Raw genomic sequence first — 8606 nt, 5'->3', positions numbered from 1 at the left:
ACCAGTTATGGAGTACATTTCAGTCTTCCCTAACAAAGTGCCTCTACCCATCTATGCTCTGATTTGCCCACCATTCTCCTCCTCCTTTCCCAGCAAGTCACCATTCTTCTGTAGACACCTGTAGGACAATTTGATTCACTAGAGAATGTTCCCTTTTATTACTTCATTTTTATAACAGAGGAAACTGAGGTTCAAAAGAAGTAAGCAAATTACCTACTATTATAGATCTATTAAGTGGCAGTGGAAGGATTTGATCCCAAATATATGAACCTGAAGACTTACACTATAAAAGTAACATGTTCTCAAAATGTTTGAGAAATACCTGCAACGTTCCTTAAAACCTACATCATTTAAATATCTGCATACTTTTAAAAAAGAATGAATCTATTTGTCATCTCAACAGAAACAAGGATAGCTACCATCTTGATTTATTTTGTTTCTCTTCCTTTTCTTGGCGTGACTTTTTGTTTGTTTCACAGAGTTCCATCTTGGCTTTTCCTGTCTTTTTTTTTTTTTTTCCTCAGGTGAGGGGAGGTTATCTGTGGACTGTTATCCCACAACTTTTTCTGGTCAGACTGGCATCCTGTTGTTTTTAAAACTCCTGAGAATCTTCCTCATCTTCTGAACTCTGATTCTGGAATTCTTGCAGGAAGTTTCTTAAAGTAACTGCAGAAACCTGACATCCTTGAGGACTCCATGAGCACATTCTCTAGGAGTTTATTACAAATGTGAATCTCAGTGGTTCTTAATATTTTGTGTGTCAGAATTTTCTTTGAGTCTTTCAAAACATGTGTGCTTCAGTATCATCTAGAACCTAGTGAATCAGAGGGATCATACTAGGCTATCTGTATTTTATAAAAGCATTCTCGGTGATTCTGAAAAATACCTGTTGTCCTTTAGAACCACTGTTGTATTTTATTTAACAGCTGTCTTTTTTCTCAAGAGGTACTTGGCAAGCTATTGACAATTTGAAGTTGTTTAATTGTAACTTTAGGACTGCTGTTGGCGTGGCATGGATGAGAAGTTGTTAAGGGTGCAGATACCATTTCTCTAGTTTTCTCTCTATTCCCTGTTCTCTGTGGCACTTTCATATTTTAAAAAGATGTGAGATGTTTCCTTCGGCAAAGCCCCCTTCTGTGGAAGGGCCTGTTTTGTGGAACTTGGGCATCAAGAGAAGTGTCAAAAAAGAGAAAACAGAAATAGCTGCTATATTTCTAGAAACCAGTAATTCTTTTTCTGGTCTTTTGGCATGTGTGCAGAAATTAGCAGCTCAATCCTGGTACTGTGGCAGAGTTAGTGGAAAGTAAAGGCACAGCAAAAAAAGAAAACAGGCCATATTATAGCATAGAACTGACTTTTAGGTTGTGTGTGTGTGTGTGTGTGTGTGCGCGCGTGTGTGTGTGTATACACTTGCAAGTGTTTTTAAATATGGGCTTTTAACATTTCCCAGGGGACTGATGCATAAAAAAGCTGTGTTTGAGAACTACCGAGGCAGAAATTTGTATCTGCTAGAAAGTGAGAGGAAGCAAGACGGTGTAGAGCCCTGACACTTCTGTTAGAATCTGGGACTATTTTTAGAGCACTGGAGAGACATTAAAAGGATTTAAGCAATGAACTAAAAAGAAAGAAAATCTTATTTGCTCTGAAGAAATATGTTAAAGAACAACCTGAGTTGAAGAAAGAGGCCAGTTAGGAGGCTGATGCAGTGACTTAGGTTAGGACGGAGGAGATGAGATGAAAATAAATGGACAGAGCAGAGAAACATTTTGTAAATAAGATCTATAAGACTTATTGGTTCATTGAATGTTGGGGATGAAGAAGAGAGGGTGGAATTTAGGATGACGCATAGGTTTTTGGCTTGGACAACTAGAATGTCATGTTCTAATTGAGGGAACCCAGGAGGAAGAGTAGATTTGAGGTGATGGGAAGAACTCCATCCATTTGGGACATGTCGAGTTTGAGAAATCTGTGGGATATACAGGCAGAGGTTCAAGTACGCAGTGGAAGACATGAACCTGATGCTCTAGAGAGAGAGATGGAGTAAAAATAGAGATTTGGGGATTAACAGTTCTGAGAAGAGTTGAATTTTCCTGGTGGTGAGCTTTTTGAAGAAGAAGAGGATCTGTGACAGAGCCCTGACAATTAACATTTATGTTAAAAGTAGAAAAGGAGCATTCTAACATGAAGTTATCAGAGACAGGAAGAAAATGAGAGAAGTGTTGTGTAGAGTGAAGGGAAGAGAATTTTCAAGACAGAGAGAATACTCAGTTGTGTCATTGGGCAGAAGACTTCTGTGGTGGCAGTGGACTTGGGGAGGCAGAACTCAGATCAAGTTGAAGTTGAGAAGTCAGAGGAGGAGTGGAGGGGAAAACTGTTAATAGGAAACTTGATGGGCCTCTCTAGATCTGCTACTCCCTGTTATCGAAGTGTAGAAGAAATGATTAAGATTTCTAATAACTCTAGCACTCTATGATTAGATGTTTTTAAGTCACACTTAAGCTGGTATGAAATTATAGAGCTCTCTTAGGTCAATGTACATATTTTGAGAGAAGGAAAATTTTATCATCCCCAATCTAAGATTCATAATCTTATGCAAATTGTATACTGCAAATTTATGTGGTAAAGCTGAAGGTCTTATGATTTACATGCTAAATTTTCCATGTTGTTTCCCTGCATGCATCATATTAAATTTAAGTATAATTCTCTTGCATTTTTTAAAATAAAATCACAAAAATTTCATTAGTGGAAAAATCACATCAGATATGCTTTGAGTCTTCCTTGATTTTCTTGGAAGTGAATCCAGATTGGAGCTATAAAATCACTTTTGAATACAGTCCTAGTTGAAACTCATGATCTTTAGCATTAAACCACTTGAGACAACTTCTTAGAGGTAATTTTACCCAGTTTTCTGTCTGGAGTCGCTTAGCTAGGGTGCTTAATGCTTTTCCAAAATGATATATTTCTTACTAACTCCAAATGGTTAATTACTTTTCCTTCCTTTGCATAGTTAAAAGTCATCTCATTAAAAAAATTGTTTTGGTAATTTTAACACCAAGCTTTTGTTTGTTTGCTTTTGCACATATGATATTAGAATAATCATCTCCAGGCCTTTTTGTGTAGTCTATGTTCTCTAGTTTCCCAGTCAATCTGAGAACTGGCATAAATTTAGGACGTATGTACAGTGGTTTGCACAGAGCAATGAAATGTTAAATGTTTTCTTTGTTACTGACCTTATCTAGTGAAAATGGAGAGAGCCACTGTATACACATATTTGATGGTCAAATAAACCTTAATAGAACAGTTAGTAGAACATCATTCGGACCGTTGGGTTAGAAGACACAGACCTTGATGTCTAGCAGTTATTTTATTTGAGGAAATTTCCAAAGCTTGTTAACATTAAAATATGTTACCAATACCCGCCTTCACAAAACCCCAAACTCTGATAGTTTTCCAACATTCTTTCACTGAAAAATATAAGAACAGAGTAATAAAAGATGAGTTTTGTGGTCACCTTTATAATCAGAGGCTCCATTGGGGTCCTTTCCTGAACTTGAAAGGAAGGAGTGGGAGTGATAGGAAGAGTCACTTGGCTGGTGAACCTACACTGGGTACTTAACCCAGCTCTTGGGACATAAGGGCTGAGAGCATCAGCACCAGGACTACTATAAGAGTTTCTATTCGTTAGCATCCTCTACAGAGTTTTAATAAAACTGAGCATTTGGTTCACCCCAAATGAACTATTGTCTGGTTCACCGTCAGCAAAAAACAGAGTTGAACAGAACTCAGCAAATCTAGCAGGCAAGACAATTTTCCAGCTTGGGAGAAAACTTTCACTGTGGGCCCATTGTATAATGGGGCTCTTGGGATAATGGATTCAGGGTTTGAATATACACATCAAACTGAAATAGAAGTTAAATTCAGTGAAGTCTAGAAGTAGGCTCTGAATTATCATTTTCTTGAGAAAAAAATGAGGTGATATTGGTTTTTACCTCCCCAAATGTGGTCAGAATTTACTTGGAGTTTTGAATTTTGTAACCCAGAATACATTGTTCCTCTGCAGATAACTTCTGTGAGAAAAAGATTCCAGGGGCAGCTTGGTCCCACCTTGAATCCTCCAGATCTGAGTCATAGTCACCTTCTACAGTCCAGGATGAGGTGGGGGTCACCAGCATAACTCATGGACATAAGCAGGTAGTGAGGGGCTATAGCAGGAGTGTGGACATGTGGAACCTTCCATATAACTACTGGGGCTGTGGCCATGGGTAACAGGAGCTGCCCATTCTTTGGAATAAATCGAGAGATTCCCACATGACCTCTGTCTCTTCTCATGCTTGCAGAGTTTCTTGGAATGGAGGTATAGAAATCAAACACTTTGAGTTAAAGACAGACCAAAAAAAAAAAAAAAAAAGCTTACCTGTTTTTTCATCCTTCCATCTTCCCATCTTCTTCCTCTTGTCCTTCACACCTCCGTTTACCTCTCTGCCACTCTAGGGTAGAGATTAAGCTCTCCTGTCTTTTCCTTTGGAAAGTTTTCCCTGAAACCACCCACCTTGTTTCTTTCCCCTGCCCAGATCACTCCCATGATTTGGGTTAGATAACTTTAATTTTTAAATATCATACTATATAATAATTGTTGGATTATGAGGCTGCCTCCACTATAATCTGACTCTCTCAGGAAAAAGTATAGTATTTTCTGTGTAGCCTTGGCACATACCAGGGTGCCTGGGCATCTGATGGAGGGACAGTCTTAGGAGGAACTGAATGAATGAAAGAGGATTTGGGCAAGCTGCATTTTATCCACATTTAATCAGTGTGGCTTGTCCCTTTTCCACTTCAAAAGAGGCAATGGAGGTGGCCTCTGAATGCTACTCTAAAAATGTACATTGATTTATATCAGCTCCTGTCCCTCTCACTTTAGTGGTGATTTGCAAACCACCATGGTCCTTAAGTCAACCCGTTTGTGATTCTTATATTGATGTAAAAAACGTCCAAACTTGTAAAAAAATTTTATTAGAGTTTATTTGAGCCAACCGACGACGTATGCTGGGGAGCAAGATCTCAGATGCTCTGAAATAACAGTTCTGCAGCTTCTTCTACACATTTGAAATTAAGGAGGGGACATAAGGAAAGTTGGAGAAAGCAAGGCAGGGATTGGATTACAGGATAGTTAACAAGAATATGTGCTCTATTGAGGGTTAATACCCCTTGGAGGGGTATTACTTCCAGTATTTCAAAGGTGTGTTAACCTAGATGCACAGGAACAATGGACAGAGCTTGCTTAAAAACCCTTTTGCTAAAGAAAAGGTTGACTGTCTACCATGACTACTTACTATGACCTGCTCAGTTAGGAATTTAGGATCAGATCACTCCTTCACCCCCATGAGGTTACTTTCCATAGGAACCACCCCTCCCCTTTTATTTGGTCCACATCTAATAAACACTTCAGTTTTTAAAGGTCCCTATAAGCATCTCAATAGTCTGGGAAGCATAGCTGCTTAAACTTGTACTGATAAACACCCATGGCCATTGTGGGATTGGGATGGAGGCAGAGAGCAAATTACCACTGAGAAAAGAACTGCAAGGTTGCTGGTGAGGTAGATTGGCATGGGGTGCGTGGGGTGGTGGTGCGGGGCTGGAATGAAGTCACCTACAGTGAAAATGGAGGCATTGAAATAGGAAATTCAACTTTCCCTGGTCCTGACCTGGACACAAATTTATCCAAAAGGTAAAACACAAATAGCCCTAAGTGGGTGATTTAAAGTCCCTACCACTTAGCAGTTTGCTAAGTGGGTTTGCAAGAGTGAATGCTGCTTTCTGTTATTTGCACTGGATTAGTAATCACTATGGGGCTTTGTGAAGATCTGGTTAAGTAGAACCAATGAATTCAGATGGAGGAAATATGTTTTATTTTGTCCTGGAGAAGAATTTGGGTTCTCTCTGCCTGGCCATGTCATATGCACACCATTAGCGACTCCGGTAAATATTTTATAGTTGTGGCCAAGAAATAACATACACTATAAACTAGTGAATCCTCAAAAAGTATTACGTCCCATTGATAGTGTGTTCATATCTCATATGCATCATTGCTAAAGATGAAAAATTCTTATTTTGAAATAAGTTGCTATTTAACAAAGGAATGAGTAATTCCAATGGGCGTTCCTTAAAAAATTAACTTTCATTTTGAGTGAGCAAAACTGAGCCTCAGCTGAAAAGTTTTACAGTGCTTTAGATGTGTGGCCACTTGGAGGAGCTGTTGAAGGCCAGTTCACCTTCAAAGGGCAAGTTTCTAAAGATAATTGTGCTTGGTCTTGAAATTAACATAGAGGTAAGTCAGTCATGGCTAAAGCTACCTGGTACTGAACATAAAAGGTAGTGTAGAGGATTTTACTTACAAAAATACACTACAAATTTATCTCTGAAATTCTAAGATATTGCTTAATACTTTTTTGATGTCTACCTATTTTAGGCAGATATTATAATCCGCTTTATTCCTAATTACAATTATTTACTTTTTTCTTCTTTCTTTTCTCATTTTTTATGTATCTGAATCCTGTGCTGGGAATTTAGTTTAAATAAATATTTAAGGTCAATAATCTAATTTAATAAGAAGTTATTTGTAAAAGATCAGCATTGTAAGCAGAGCAAAATTAAATTTATATTTAGCAGGCCAAAAAAGTAAGTGTAATGGACAGAAATTTGTTTGAGTGGACAGTTTATTTTACAGGAAATAAATGGCAAATTAAAAAATACAGAGCAATTTGTTTTCATAAATTCTGTAGACATGTTTGTTTGCAGATTTGCTATAGTGGAAAAGAGCATCTTTGATATAGGCCAGATCTGGGCTCAGTTCCTGGTTCTGTTACTTACTAGCTGTGTGAGCTTGGTTAAATTAATTAACCTCTCTGAGCATCCAATTCCCATCTCCAATACTGTTTACTTTGCAGGTGGATGTGGGGATTTGGTGAGCTAACGTATATAAAGAAATCTGGGTGTGTTTAGGATGTATATAAGGAACTTTGTGCGTCACTGGGAATGTAAATGAGATTTCTTCTTGTTCTTATACTTGTTCTAGAAGAGAGACTTTCTTTAAAAAATTTTTTAAAGAAATTTAGGCCCAAAAGGAATATTGGGAGGCAGTATAATGCTGCATTTAAGAACAGTAGCTCAGAGCAAGACCAACCTAGGCTTGAATTCTAGGTTAGTCACTTACTAGCAGGGTGTCTTTGTGTAGGTAACACACTCCGAACCTCAGGTGTCTCACGGCACCTGGAGTTGGGGTTTAAACACTGTCTTGCTGGAGAGTGGTGTGTGTAGAGATAGTGAGGAGTGGGGAGTCTTCAGCTGGTTCCAAACTTGTTTTTTTGAATATTGCTGAGCAAACTCTCAGGGCTTCAATGGGCATCATTTTTTTCTTTAAATTTTAAATTTCAATTCAATTTAGAATTCAATTTAAAAAATTTTAAATGTATTGTATAGGTATAAATGTGGGGAAGTTTTGTTCCTACAAGGTAACTCAATGCAGCATTGTTTGTAATAACCAAAGCCTGAAAACAACCTAAATGTCCAATAATTACAGTTAAAGATTATTATTCTAAGCCCATGTTATATGGTACATTAAAAAATAGGGCAGCTAATAACATATTGATATAGAAAAATGGGTATCATTTTTGATGATGATCAATAAGGGACCTGCAGGCCACTGTCAAAGAAAAATGCACACTAAACTCTTCTTGGCACAGACGACTCTCGGGGCTCACTTACAGGGTGGTGCACTGCCTGCTGCCAAACTGGACTCATACTTCATCTGTGCAGGCAGAGACTGGAACTCTTTTAAAGTGGATTCCCCAAGACTTCTCCTGGCATTGCCACTGTCCTTGGTAGTTGTTCCTCCATTCTTCTTCTTTGCATCTCAAGCAACCCTCATCCACTTTAATCTGTATTTTCTCTATTTCATTCCAATACTCGCTATGGCTAGGCCCTGCTTATTTCAGATCTTATCACTTTGGATTCTCAAATTGTTCTTCTCTCAGGAAGCCTGGCTCTTAAAATAAAATGCTCTGGTCTTAAGATTGCTGCCTGTTATGGATTTTAAAACTGATTTAGAAGTTAAAGACCTGAACAATATATCTTTCTTTTTGTACTCCTGGTAAGCAATCCTAATTCTTCTAAGGATGAATGAGACCTTTGAGGGCATTGAGGGACCAGGATAGAAGATCATGAGGTCAATAAGGAAAACTTAACATTTTATTTTGCCACATCTGTTTTTATTTAGAACACATTTTACTTTGATGCTATTAGCTTAGCAGAAAAGGCTTAGAAATAACCTTGACATAGTTTTTGTGCTTCAAGAGTACTTGAATACAAAATGCTGATTCCTAACTTTCTATCTCCCTTGTGAAGACAAACATGTTTTATTATCTTGATCTGTTTTTATTTTATTTTTTTAAATTTGTTGTTTGCAGCCATAGAATGAATGAAGTTGTCATAGAATTAAGATAATACATTTATTTCTGGACAAACCAGTTGCAAAAACCGTGCTCTATAGGTCAGGGTACTAATTGATGTCACTTTCCTTCTAATATTCTCACTCCATGAGTAAACTTCTA

Source organism: Pteropus alecto, unplaced genomic scaffold (genome assembly GCF_000325575.1).
Source record: "Pteropus alecto unplaced genomic scaffold, ASM32557v1 scaffold92, whole genome shotgun sequence".
NCBI classification, from domain to species: domain Eukaryota; kingdom Metazoa; phylum Chordata; class Mammalia; order Chiroptera; family Pteropodidae; genus Pteropus; species Pteropus alecto.
This window is presented reverse-complemented; position numbering follows the sequence as displayed.